Below are 14,115 nucleotides of genomic sequence, written 5' to 3' on the forward strand. Positions count from 1 at the left end.
TTTAAATTGATGTGGTCTCGCCACTGATCCTTGTGTAACATCTTCCTACCTCTACCACTTTCAATAACTACCATTTAGACCATTTAGTCCCGCTTTCTGCTTTCTGTCTTGAAGGCAGCTGGCAATCCATCTGCCACTAGTCCCCGACTTCGCATTCTCTGCCCTTATTCACTAGTGTATAATGGTCTACCTTATTGAAGAATTTTTGAAAATCCAGATAAATCCAGATAATTTCCAGATAAATCCAGATCTCTCTGTCACCTCCTCCAAAAATTCAACCCAATGCTCAAGCATGATTTTACCTTTAAAATATATGCTCACCGTTCATTGTCATATTTTTCTTCTAGATTTTCTTCCATTCCCTCCTTTTGTGGGGATTCCATTATTTTTCCTATCAATGACATTAAAATGACTGGTCTATATCTCGTAGGACATGTTCTGTCCCTCTCCTTAAATATAGAAAATACATTCGCTATCCATCTGCCCTCTGGCACAACACCTTTTTCTAATAAATTATTAACCATATGCAGTAATGCCTCTGCTACCTCTCCCCAACATTATTTTCAAATGAATGGATAAAATCCATTTGGGCTAGGGGCTTTACGTTTTTTGAGCTTAATTAGTCTATTCAACACATCCACTCTTTTATTTTAAATTCACATCTCATTACTCATGTCTATCTGTTCTACCTTCTCAGTAAACACTGAAGGGAAGTAATTATTTAATATCTCTGCTATCTCTCTATAATTACATGTGGTATTATTCTGTCTATCCCTTAGTCTTGCTATTCCCATCCCAGCCTTTCCTTTCCTATGGATGCACCTGAAAAATATTTTACTGTTTGTTTTATGCTGCTTGATGATTTAATTTCATAATCTCTCTTTGCCTCCCTAATTGTTTTTTGACTTTTCTCCTGACCTCTTTGCATTCTCCCTTATCATGCACTCCTTTGCCATCTATTTATTTACCTGGTTTTCATCATACATACATACTTCCCTCTTTTCTTAAAGCATCTTATACTGTGGTCTCTATTACCTAGATGATTTCCTACTTTTACTTCATTTATCTACTTTGGTCCATTTCCCCATTACTCAATCCTGTATCTTCCTTTGTTGGAATTTTTACATATTAGATTAGAAAGGAGCTCTGTGCACATTGTATGAACTCCATTCCCTTATTTCTTCAGCTATCTCTACTGTCCAATTAATATCAGAGTAGTTTTGAACTCCAATGATTATTATTCATCTAATATGTTTAATCTTGTATGAAAGCAAATAATAAACTTTGAATGAATTGCATAATTCAATGAAAATACATTTGGCTAGTAATACTTGTGCAAAACTAGCATTGCTTTCAGATGAGTGGAAAATTGATTTGAAATTGATTTTAAATTTTGAAATTTAAAACAAGTGAAATCCTAGCAGTTTTAATGCAGCTGACCTATTTTTATTGAAAATGTGATGTAATGCATTTATGGAAGCATTCAAAAGTTGTCTACTTTTTTTGCATTTAGGTAAAATAGACTTTGAAATACTTGGCAAAATTCAATCCAAACATCCAGGCCTTTCAATTCATAATGAGGTGGTGGAGCCTAATCCTCAACAAATCTCCAAATACAAAGGTATCATTTTAGACTTGGATATGTGTTTTCTGGTGAAAACAGTAGTTTTGTTTGGGGTGTTAACTCATCTTTGATCTGTTTCTCGTTATGACCATGTGTGGGTGAGACATAAGTTATCCTTTGATTGATCATAGAACTAGTAGTCTTTATTAACCACTGTGAAATGGCTACTAACCACTTTGGCAAAAATAAGTTAATCGTTTATTAATTATTATCTTCTAAATTATGCTCATGATCTTTAGGTAAATAATATTGTTTTGGATGAAGTTTTGCACTCACTGGGCTGAGACTGTGTATAATCAATTGCAACAAGACATAAAAAGAAGCAAATGAGGAGAGCACGATGTTGTTATGTAATGAGCATTAAAACTCTGAACTGAAAATGAAGGGTCAAATTTAGTTCAATCCCTGTTTTCGAGCTGAATCATAGTCAGAAGTAGAGACTGCAATGTCCTCCTGAAGAAGAGAAGGAATTTTGCAATGAAAAGTCATGTACAATTAATTCCTAACGTTTCCTGGAGGATACTTGGGCAGTCCTGGGAACATGCTTGTGACACATCCACTTCATAATTTTTTTTTACGTAACGGCTATGATGATCTGGAATGTACTGCCTGGAAGGGCATTTGAAGCAAATGAAATATAAACTGCCAAATTGGAATTGGATAAATGCTTGAAAAAGGGGAAAAATTGTAGGATGTGGGAATGTGCGTTCACGTTGCAAATGTGGCTCATTGTGGGGTCAACACACATCGGTCTGAATTTTATCCTTGGCGGGCACACATGATGGGCGGGCCTGGGACAGGTGAGGAAACAGGCCCCTGATTGCCAATTGAGGGCCACCCAGCATGAAACGTGTCTTCCCAATGGTCAGGAAGGACTGGCTGGGTCCAATGGCGACCCGGCACGCAGTTTAAAAATTGCAGAGTAAGCTCCATGAAGGCTGCCAGGGGAGAGTCATATGTTTTACGTTCTGGAGACAGAAGCTGTGGCCTTAACGCGGCTGGAGACGCCAGGCAGGAGGGCAGGACAGGTGGGCACTTGGCTCCCCAGTTTTCGGACAAGTGCCTTGCAGTGATCTAGTAGGAGGTGGCTGCCAAGAGGGACACCCTCATTCCCTGAGGTGGAAAGAGGAGGCCTCTGCAACAGCCAAACAAAGTATGGGAAGAGGTAGCAGCCAAGGTCAGCAGCCACAACATTCGTTTAGATAATATCACCAACTTTAACTTTAACACCTATGTGTTCTATTGTACTATTGTCGTTGACATCTTTTGATGATCTGCTTCTATCACTGCTTGTTTGTCCCTACAACCACAACCCCCCCTCCACCTCTCTGTCTCTCTATCTCTCCGCCCCCCACACACACACCTTAAACCAGCTTATATTTCAACTCTTTCTTGGACTCGAACTCAAGTTCTGTCGAAGGGTCATGAGGACTCGAAACGTCAACTCTTTTCTTCTCCGCCGATGCTGCCAGACCTGCTGAGTTTTTCCAGGTAATTCTGTTTTTGTTTTGGATTTCCAGCATCTGCAGTTTTTTTGTTTTTATTTTTTACATTGTGCAGCCAACATGGGTGCAGTGTTGCAAAAGATTCAATGACCTGCTGTGCTCGGGAAGGGTGAGTATCATGTTGGCATGGATCGGTGTGAAGAAGTGTTAAGGGCTGGCTGCCACCCACCCCCGTGGAGCTCAGGGGTGTTAGAGTCCGGGTTACAACTGGCAATGTCGCCAGAGCTGGCCATGGGGGAGAGACCTGGCTGCTTGGTTTGAGTGCCTTGCAGCTCAAGGACCACGGCTTGGATGCGCCCTGCAAGGTGTTCTTCAGGTGCGGTTGGTCAGGCTGTAATGGCGGTGCAGGTATAGAGTGGACTAACCAATGCTCCTCTGTCCTTTCAGGAGAAGATGAGCCATAGCCACATTCACAGATAGGTGGAGGCCCCCCAAACCTCATAATATTGACCAGATTTGAGCAGGACGCCTTGAAGTTGGAGAGCTGCCACACACCTCATTCAACCAGTTGTGGAGAGGTTGGGGTATTCGATGAAGATAAGAGTGCAGTGCATGGAGGTGAGAGTTTCAGGTTGTGCAAACATTCTAGTGTAGTCCCTTAATTGATGGGAGGCTCAAAACTAGAGTTCCTATTGATCATTGAAAGACGATGGCACCATGATGCAGATCTCCATTGTGTCACCAGGGTGCCTGGCATGCACAGTGACAGTGTACTGACTTAAACTAATGGCATGTGGTTGTTCTCCTTTAGATTCGCCAGCAGGTACTCATTCGCAGGACCCCAAAGGGCCATCCTTGACGCCAGAGGACCGCTGGGCTTCAGCTGCACCTGAGTCACACCTGCTCTCTGCACCAGCACTGATATCAGCACCTCAGTGGGCATTAGATCTTCGGCTAGAATGTTGGTGCACGGCAGTGAGGGCACTTCACACTCGCTTGAGGTGCAGGTGGATGCAGAGAGAACCCAGGGCGCCGGCAGTAGGAGGACTGCTGGAGACCAGGAGGAGAGGAAGGCAGATGATGAGCATCTGGCATCATCCATTAGGCAGCAGCTGCTGGATGTCAAGCTGGATGTGCGGGAGCATCTGCTGCAGATCCATGAGGGTGTGCATGCCATGATCTCCATGATGGAGGAGTCGATGCGGAAGGTGAGCACTGCATTGACCCTCATGGCCAAGCACACTGCCTCCTCCATATAGAGAGTGGTGACTCTCATGGAGAGGCAGCTCCAGGGACAGAATCAGAGGTTCCTGGGGTTGCGATCAGACCTGCAAGCCCTCACACACGCAATGACCTCAGGTGCTCAGAGTCAGTGTGGAAGATGGATAAGGCACCCAGTATCCCAGCTAGGTGCCCATCCATCAATGGCGAGCAGGGAGGTCCAGAACAACCTCATGTTGGCGCATGAGCTGCTTGTCATCTCTGTGGGTTCCTCTCAGGGCGCTCTGGATGATGGCAGCAGCTCCTCTGCGCCTCCGCCAAGGACTGTAGCAGTTGATGAAGTAGCGATGACTGGGGAGATGCCAGCCGTGGCACTGGCCACTCTCTCCCAGGCAGGGCCAGCACAGGCTCCACTGGCCAGATGATGACTGCCAAGGTCATCAAGGCCAACAAGACAGCAGAGTCAGCAGGCTGTCTCCAATGCTGATGCCAACGAGGATACAGTCAAAATCCTCTAGGGGCCTTAGACACACCAATGAGTCCTGGAATGAAGCCTGGAAATGCTAAGAATGAAGCTCAGGACTGATTTGAAGCTGTCAAGTTCCAATAAGCAACAAGCAGCAAACTATATCCTAAACTGCTCACTACTTACAATGGCAAAGCTGCTGAACCTTTTTATCGTGCCCTTGGATGAGGTTTTGCAAAAAGCGGGCTGCCGGGCTGCCTGTTTTGCCCATGTGATGAGCGCAAAATTGCACAGGCAACATGAAATTGGGATCAATTTGGTTTTTAATGGCTGTAAATGGCCTTTTAATTGATGGCGGGCATGGCTCTGACACCACATGCACATGCCAAGCAAAATATCGTGCAACTTTGCGATGACATCGGGACGCTCGTCCGACATCATCTTGTGCAATTTTATGGCCCAATCGGGTCGGGCACACGCCCACCCACGGGACGTAAAATTCTGCCCAATGCCTTAAAGCAGCATTCAGCTTTACTGAAGAGGGATGTGTTGTGAAGCAGGCCTAAGGTAAGGGCTGAAAGAATGGAAAGGTCGCTTAAAGGCATTGCTTAAAGGTTTGGCACATGTTATATGGTCACTGTTTACATTAATGAGGGCTAAAGAGCTTGAGTAAACAATATAACCACGGTAACAAAGTCATTAGAAGTCACATCTTGGCTCCATGTTATCTGAAGTTTATATGTTTCTATTGATATAGTATAATTTTGTATTAGCATGCATGGAATGTGGAGATCAAAATAGAAAATTGGTGTAAGTGTTCTGAGTAAATCATTGTTTGCCATGCTCAAATTGTGAAGATTGTCAACTGAGCTGCTCTTATAGTGAATTGAGAACTCAGTAATAAGAATCCTATAATCATATTGAATTTTGATGTTTGATTTGACTGAGTATGTATGTTTCATTTTGTGACATGCACTCATTTAAAACAAAGATATGATCCTACAGTTATGACAACTGATGCCTGGGTTCTCAAATACTTAAAGTAAAAAAAAAAATCAGAACAGGAAAGCAGTCCAACTCAGGGGTATAAGACAACATGTGGCTCTTTCAAAGAGCCCGCATAGGCACATAAGTAGATACCGATAGTCGATACCCAAGATTGATAGGCATATTGAACTACCAGCTTAGCATATTGAAAATTGAATTGTGCATTTTGTTCACTTGAGGCTATCATAGATACAAGTACCAGCAAAGGGGGTCTGATAGGAAAAAAATAATACAGGATCTATATCAAATCATGCAGACCTAATTCTAAATATCTCCAGCCGAATAAATGTGTGTCTGTCCTAAGATCTTCATACCAGACACCTGAATCTTACTTGAGAAATGGTCAACTCATGGAGAAATCTCTGGCGGGGAACTTGTATACTCAATGTCAGCCTGATTCAATATTTTGGTTTATTTAAAATCCATCATGTTATTAAATATGCAGTATAAATACTATGGCCACAAGAACAGGTCAATTGCTGGGAACTCAGTGGTGGGTAGCTCACCTCCTTTCTCTCCAAAGACTGTCTAACATCTACAAGGCCCAAGTCAGGAGTGTAATGAAATATTCTCCACTTGCCTGGATGAATGCAGCCCCAGCAATACTCAAGAAGCTTAATACCATCTATAACAAAGATTGGCACCCAATCTACCATCTTAAACATTCAGTCCCTCCACCATCAATGCACAGTGGCAGCATTGCATACCATCTACAAGATGCACTGCAGAAACTTGCCAAGTCTTCTTTGACAACACATTCCAAACCTGTGACCGCTGCCACTTAGAAGATATATTGGTGGGAACATCATGATGTGTAAGTTCCCTCCAAGCCACACACCATCTTGACTTGGAACTATATGGCTGTTCTTTCACTGTTGCTGGGTAAAAATCCTGGAGCTCCCTTCCTAACAGCATTCTGGGTGTTCCTACACCATAGCAGTTCAAGAAGGTGGCTCAGCACCACCATCTCAAGGGAAATTAGGGGTAGGCAACAAATGTTGGCCTTGCCAGCAATACCCATATCCCGTGAAGGAGTAAAAAAAAAAGAGGGATTCCAGCACTTTTTTACTATATTTACTGACTGATGATTTGTACAAATCATTTAATTTTCAACAGTTGTGAAAAAAGTAGGATAATGCATTGCTATTTTCCCTCAATTAAAACTAAGGCCAGAATTTTTTGTGTGCCGATGTCATCACGCACTTGCGCGATATTTCAGTCGGCAGCACACGTGGGAGTTGGCAGTGCGCCCCTCAAAAATTAACAGGTCTGTTAAGGCCATTAAAGCAATAATTAAATGCAATTTTTTGCTGCCCACCCAACCTTACAGCTGGCGGCAGGCGAATCAGCCAGGCGGCCTTTGGATTTTTTATGAAACCTCATTCACCCATCTATAACAAAGATTGACACCCAATCTACCATCTTAAACATTCAGTCCCTCCACCATCAATGCACAGTGGCAGCATTGCGTACCATCCACAAGATGCACTGCAGAAACTTGCCAAGTCTTCTTTGACAACACATTCCAAACCTGTGACCGCTGCCACTTAGAAGAGCAAGGGCAGTATATTGGTGGGAACATCATGACACCGGGATAAGATTTCCAACAGGAATTAAAAAGTCTCATCCATAACATGTCCCTGCTCATGTGACAAAGTCACAAGAGGGGTCACGTCTTTAACATTTTTAACTTCTTTATCTTTGTTTTTAAAATTCTTCAGCTCCTCAAGGCACCTCTGTGCCTTCAGGGAGCTCTCAGTGCGCACACCCACGGATGCGCAAACTTCTGTGCTCACCCTCCTCCTGCCCCAACCCTGGCAGCACTCAGCATTGCAGCACGCAATTCATGCTGTCCAAATAATGGCCAGCCAGCGTGAAATCGCAGACGGGGCCTGATCGCGGGTGGCAGTCGGTTTCTCAACTGCTCCCGGGGCTCAACTGCCACGCCCACCCGACAAGGTAAAAATCCTGCCCTAATTTACCAATAGTCTCACTTCCAAGCAGACAGCAATGAAATGTGTGTTGAAATGTGGGTTTCAGGAAACTGGATATGATGAAATGCCAAAAAACGGTCGTGCTTCCAATCACTTTTTTAACAAGAGGATTCTTTTCTAAATCTACTTGTGTTCCAGAGTTTGTGAAAGAAACGGGTTCAGGACTTAACATCTCCTTCACCTGGAACCAGATGCACTCAGAAGAATACGAAAAGCAAAACAAGGGGAAAAAGGAAAGCAAAAAGTTTGATTTCATTCACATGATCCAGGTAACTGCAGTTAAGGTGAACTTTACGATCAGTAGATAGGGGGGACCTTCAATCTGTCAATCAGGATTGAACTGAACCCAATTCTAGCCAAATACCCAACAGTGTCACTTAGTGTCCAATACCCTGATGACTGTGTTTATCTTAGTTATTTTTAGAATTAATATTCACTTTGACTTTTTTTTTAGGTAAGTTATTCCCCACATTTGAGCTGCCTTCCCTTGACATCACTGGTACCAAATAGATTTGTGGGTAACTTGTTTAATGACAATGTCCATGAACATCTGCCATTTTGTGTTGGAGAACATTCCAGCATGAATCACTCTTGTAACTTTTCTTCCATGTTGGAGGAAATCACTACAGTCTTCCCATTTGACCATAGTTCAGATTAGAAATTGAGTGGAGAAGGAACATGTGATTAATGCCAGGATGAAGAAGTTATTTTATAATTGGAAGGGTGATAGGGTTAGTAATCTGAAAAGATGTTCTGAGATGGGCCAAAGGGCTCCTTCCTTCCAAAGTTACCTTATGCTGTTTTGTGATGTAACTGTGATGAGAACAACCTGACTCTCCTCTCTTCCCACATTAATGTTTGCCTGATTCCCTCTGATAAAAGTGATGCCCTTTGAAACAATTTCCTGTCCATTCAAAGCTGCATCCAAAGCTTGCACTTTATCACCTTTCAGTCAAATATACCTGAATGTGAGGGGAAAAGGAACTTGATATTAAAATAATAAGCTCTTTGGGATGGAACTGTTGGCGCTTTCAAAGAGCTGGCACAGACACAATGGTCTGAATTGGTCTCCTTCTGTCCTGCATGTTTCTATGGTTATGTGCATCAATGGAAAGCAGATTAATGATAGTTAATAAATTAATGGATGACTAAAATAGTTGGAAATAACACAACTTCAAAAATTGTTAAGAAGGTGCAATCTTTAGGTAATTGAATAGCTCAGCCTGTTAGTCACTGTAGTAATTATGGTTTAATTAGTGTGTAATGTACATTTAAGAATAATACTTGTTAAGGAAGTTCACATGACCTGTAGTAACCAATAGGAGAGTAGCGTGGGCTACCTCAGCAGTCATTGTAGATATAGAGTTGGAATTCAAAGCACAAGTGTAGTTGCTGCTGAGTATATTGTAAATAAACTTAATTTTTCCACCGAAGAAGTGTCTGCAGATCAACTTTATCATTAATAGTACAACTCAGACACCCTACAATAAACTGGTGATGAGGATAAAACAGGATTGAACAGAAGAAATAAAGTTAAAAAAGAAATAGGCACCGTACTTGCCCAGTCAATGTAAGTAGCAAGCTCCATTAGAATTGAAGTTATCCCCTCTTAAAATGCCACAGTTTGGAAGAATTGATCCTTTTGAACGAGCCACAGTTGATTGTATCAATGCAAGAATGCCTCACATTCTTCTTTCAAGAAAATGAGATTACAGGGGAAGAGAAGAGGCGAGCGATCCTCTTGAGTACTTGTGGGAGCAAAGCCTACAGTTTGATTTAAAGTTTGATGGCACCCAGTGCCCCAGATTCAAAGAATTTCAATGAATTTGTAGACCTCATTAAGGGTCATTTTCAACACAAGCCCTCAATCCTAATGCAGAGGTTCAGGTTTAATTCACAAAATAAAGCCCTGAGCAAGACAATTGCATGCTATGTGGCAAATCTGAAGCAGCTAATGGAACACTGTGAGTTTAGTACAACTCTGACCAACATGCTCAGAGATTGATTAGTGTGTGGTGTGAAAAAGGACTATTCAGAAAAAAATTATTGTCTGAAGTGAATCTGGATTTCAAGAAGGTGCTAGAAGTAGCACCGGCCATGGAAAGTGCAGTAAGAGATTAAAAAGCAATAGATGGTGCTCAAAATAGTACCGTCCACCACACCGGGCAGGAACCCTTGGGTGAAAGAGGTGCAAAAAGGTGAGACAAGAAGTGTGCACCAGCTCCCGCTAGCTGAAGGATAAAGAAAAGTAACTTAGCAATGAAATCGAAGAATAATTTTAATAGAGGTGGGAACAATCAGTCTTTCAGTGATTGGCAGTTAAAAAAATCGAATGCTATTGTTGTCACAGAAACGAGGAGGCAATGCAAGGAAAGATTCAAGCAGGCTTGTAAGCAAAAGAAGAAGCCCAGTGAATTCTACCATGTAGAAGAGCCTGAAGCAACAAATTCAGACATTTACTCATTGTTTAATCTGAAAGTTGGAAAGGCAGAACCAAAGTTTGTCACAGAGAAAGTAAATAGCAAACTTGTTAGAATGAAAGTCGACACAGGAGCTTCCACTACAGTAACTGGGGGACATATCTTCAGATATTTGAATAATGGTGAGCAACAACTAAATTTAGAAGGAATAGCCACCAACCTAAAAACATATATGGGTGCAGTCGTTCAAATAAAAGGCATAAGCAGAGTAACTGTCTATTATGGAAGCCAATCGGCAATGCTACCCTTGATGGTGATAGCAGGTGAAGAGCCAAGCCTCCTGGGGCGAAATTGGTTAAAGGAGATTAAGTTAGAATGGTCTGAAGTTTTCCACTTAACAGCAAGTGGGCTACCAGAGCTACTTAGAAAGTACGCCACCATCTTCAAGGTCAAACTGGAGAAAATCCAGGGCCAGCAGGCCAAGATTCATATGGATCTGGAAGCAACCCCTTGCTTCATGAAGGTGAGACCAGTGTCATGTGCCCTGCAAGGAAAAGTCGACATTGCACTGGACAGTTTAGAAAAACTTGGCGCTATACAACCTTTCAGTTCTCAGAATGGGTAGCACCCACAGTCCCCATCCTTAAGCCCGACCAAAGCAACCAAATTTGTGGAGAATACAAACTGATGGTCAAAAAAGTAGTTAAGCTAGCTAGACAGGCACCCCATTCCAAAAATCGAAGACCTGTATGCCAAGCTGGTGAAGAAACACCATATGCAAATCTTGGCATGAGTCATATTTATCAACAACTAGGGTTGGATAATGCCTCCCGGGAATTTGTCACAATTAATACCCATAAAGGGTTTCACCAATATACACAATTGCCTTTTAATGTCTCCTCCGCCTATGCCATCTTTCAGAGAACAGTGGAAAGCTTACTGCAGGAACTGCCCCAGGTTGTGGTCTATTTAGATGATGTATTAGTGACAGGATTCATTGAAAAAGAGCATTTGGCAAACTTAGAATCAGTCTTAAAATGTTTCTTGCAAGCTAGAGTGCATTTAAAAAAAGAAGAATAGATGTTCCAAGTGAAGAAGGTAATCTATTTGGGTCACCAGGTAGATTTACAGGTCCTCCACCTGGTTGAGGAGAAAGTGAGAGCCTTAAGAGAGGCACCTGTGCCAAAGAACATCTCAGAGCTCAAATCATTCCTAGAAATGATCAACTATTGTGGGCAGTTCTTACCCAATTTATCTACAGTGCTGGCCCCCCTGCATTCTCTGCTCAAAAAGAACCAACATTGGTCTTGAGAGGCATCCCAGAAGGAAGCTTTCATAAAGGTGAAACAATTGTTGCATTCGTCCAACCCATTAGTGCATTATGACCAGACGACAGAATTGGTGCTGACATATGACACATGTGGCAGCAGTGCTCTCTCATCAGTTGGACGACGGTACAGAACAATAGGTTATGTATCAAGAATGCTCACCACAGCAGAAAAGGAATACTCATAGACAGAAAAAGAAGGCAAGAAATTTCGCCAGTACATACACGGCCGCCATTTGACAATCGTTTCATACCACAAACCATTGCTAGGATTGTTTAGTGAAGACAATTATACTACACATAGCCTCAGCAAGAATATAATGATGGGCTTTAATTCTGGGAGCATATGAATACACTTTCTTACATAGGCCTGGCAATCAAATCGCAAACGGTGATGCCCTTAGTCGTTTGCCTTTGCAAGAAAATGATGAGTATGTTCTAGTTCCACAGAAACTTGTTTTATTGTTAAATTTCTTAGATACCTCTTCAGTATGTGCTCGATAGATCAGGGACTGGGCAAGTCGGGACCCAGTTCTATCTCAAGTATGAGAACAAGTGCTACATGGTTAGTCACAGAAGCCCATATCTGACGAAATGAAATGGTACTTCAGCAGGAGACATGAAATAACCATTTAGGTTGGCACCTTAGAGTCATAGAGTCATAGCATAGCACAGAAACAGGCCCTTCAGCCCATCGTGTCCATGCCGGCCATCAAGCACCTATCTAGTCTAATTCCATTTTCTAGCACTTGGCCTGTAGCCCTGTATGTTATGGTATTTCAAGTGCTCTTCTAAACACTTCTTAAATGTTGTGAGGGTTCCTGCCTCTACCACCCCCTCAGGCAGTATGTTCCAGATTCCAACCATCCTCTAGGTGAAAAAAGTTTTTCCTCAATTCTCCTCTAAACTTCCTGCCCCTTACCTTAAATCTATGCTTATTGACTAAGGGGAAAAGTTTCTTCCAATCTACCCTATCTATGCCCCTCATAATTTTGTATACCTCTATCGGGTCCCCCCTCAGCCATCTCTGCTTTAAAGAAAACAACCCTAGCCTATCCAGTCTCTCTTCATAGCTGAAGCGCTGCAGCCCAGGCAACATCCTGATGAACCTCCTTTGCACCCTCTCCAGTGCAAGCACATCCTTCCCATAGTGTGGCGATCAGAACTGCACACAGTCCTCCAATTGTGGCCTAACTAGCGTTTTACATATCTCCAACCTAATCTCCCTGCTCTTATATTCTATGCCTCGGCTAATAAAGGCAAGTGTCCCATAGGCCTTCTTAACCACCTTATCTACCTGTACTGCTGCCTTCAGGGATCTATGGACCTGTACACCAAGGACCCTCTGATCTTCTGTACATCCTAGGGTTCTTCCATTCATTGTGTATTCCCTTGCCGTGTTAGTCCTCCCAAAATGCATCACCTCACACTTCTCAGGATTAAATTCCATTTGCCACAGCTCTGCCCATTTTGCCAGCTCATCCATATTGTCCTGTAAACTAAGGCTTTCCTTCTCACTATTTACGACACCACCAATTTTTCTGTCATCTGCAAACTAGCTGATCGTACCTCCTATCTTCACAACAGGAGTCCCAACACCGATCCCTGCAGCACACAATCGCAAGAACAACCTTCAACTGTCACCCTCTGCTTCCTGCCCCTCAGCCAATTTTGGATCCAATTTGCTAAATTGTCCTGGATCCCATGGGCTCTTAAATTTTTGACCATTCTCCCTAGCGGGACCTTGTCAAAAGCCTTAATGAAGTCGGTACAGACTACATCAACTGCACTACCCTCATCTACACAAGTCATCATCTCCTCAAAAAATTCAATCAAATTTGCTTCTTATTGTGGGGAGCACGAGCGATAGTTCCTCCAAAGGGAAAGGAGCCACTTTTAATTGAACTACATTGTGCCTATCCAAGAATTCCCTGAATGAAGACCATAGCATGTAGCTATCTATGGTGGCCTGGGATGGATGGTAAAATAGAAAGTTCAGTAAAGCACTGTGTGCAATGTCAGCAACTGCAAAAGTTGCCAGTGACAGCTCCCATTACGCCAATGGGAGTGGCCAGGTAGACCCTGGGTGCGGTTACACATTGACTAGCCAGACCTTTCCTGGGAACAATGTTTCTGCTCATTGTCGATGCCTATTCAAAATGTTTGGACATATATGAGGTGAAGTCACCAAGATCGGCCGCTACAATTGAGTTTTGCCATTCACATACTACCAAAAGTAGTCATTTCCGATAACGGCACGGCATTTACGAGTGCTGAGTTTCGATTGTTTATCAGCCTCAACGGTATCACTCATGTGAAAACTGCACTGTATCACCTTTCCTCAAAGAAAGGGCTGTTCAAACGTTCAAGGCAGGCATGAGAAAGCTAACTGGTGATTCCTTGGCAACCAAGCTAGCATGCTTTCTTTTTCATTACAGGACTACTCCTCATACATCAACAGGTGTCACACCTGCAGAATTATTGTTGAAATGCTATCTCATGATGAGATTGAGCTCAATAATGCTGAATTTAAAGGGGAAGGTGGAAAAGAGACAGGGAAGTCAGGAAACT

At 42.7% G+C, this 14,115-nt stretch overlaps 1 pseudogene; it reads left to right on the forward strand.

Annotated features, from left to right (window-relative positions):
• LOC121284668 overlaps nt 1-14,115 on the forward strand; it is an 83,977-nt pseudogene that overhangs the window by 12,360 nt on the left and 57,502 nt on the right.

This window comes from Carcharodon carcharias, chromosome 12, assembly GCF_017639515.1.
Source record: "Carcharodon carcharias isolate sCarCar2 chromosome 12, sCarCar2.pri, whole genome shotgun sequence".
In the NCBI taxonomy this organism is placed as follows: Eukaryota; Metazoa; Chordata; class Chondrichthyes; order Lamniformes; family Lamnidae; genus Carcharodon; species Carcharodon carcharias.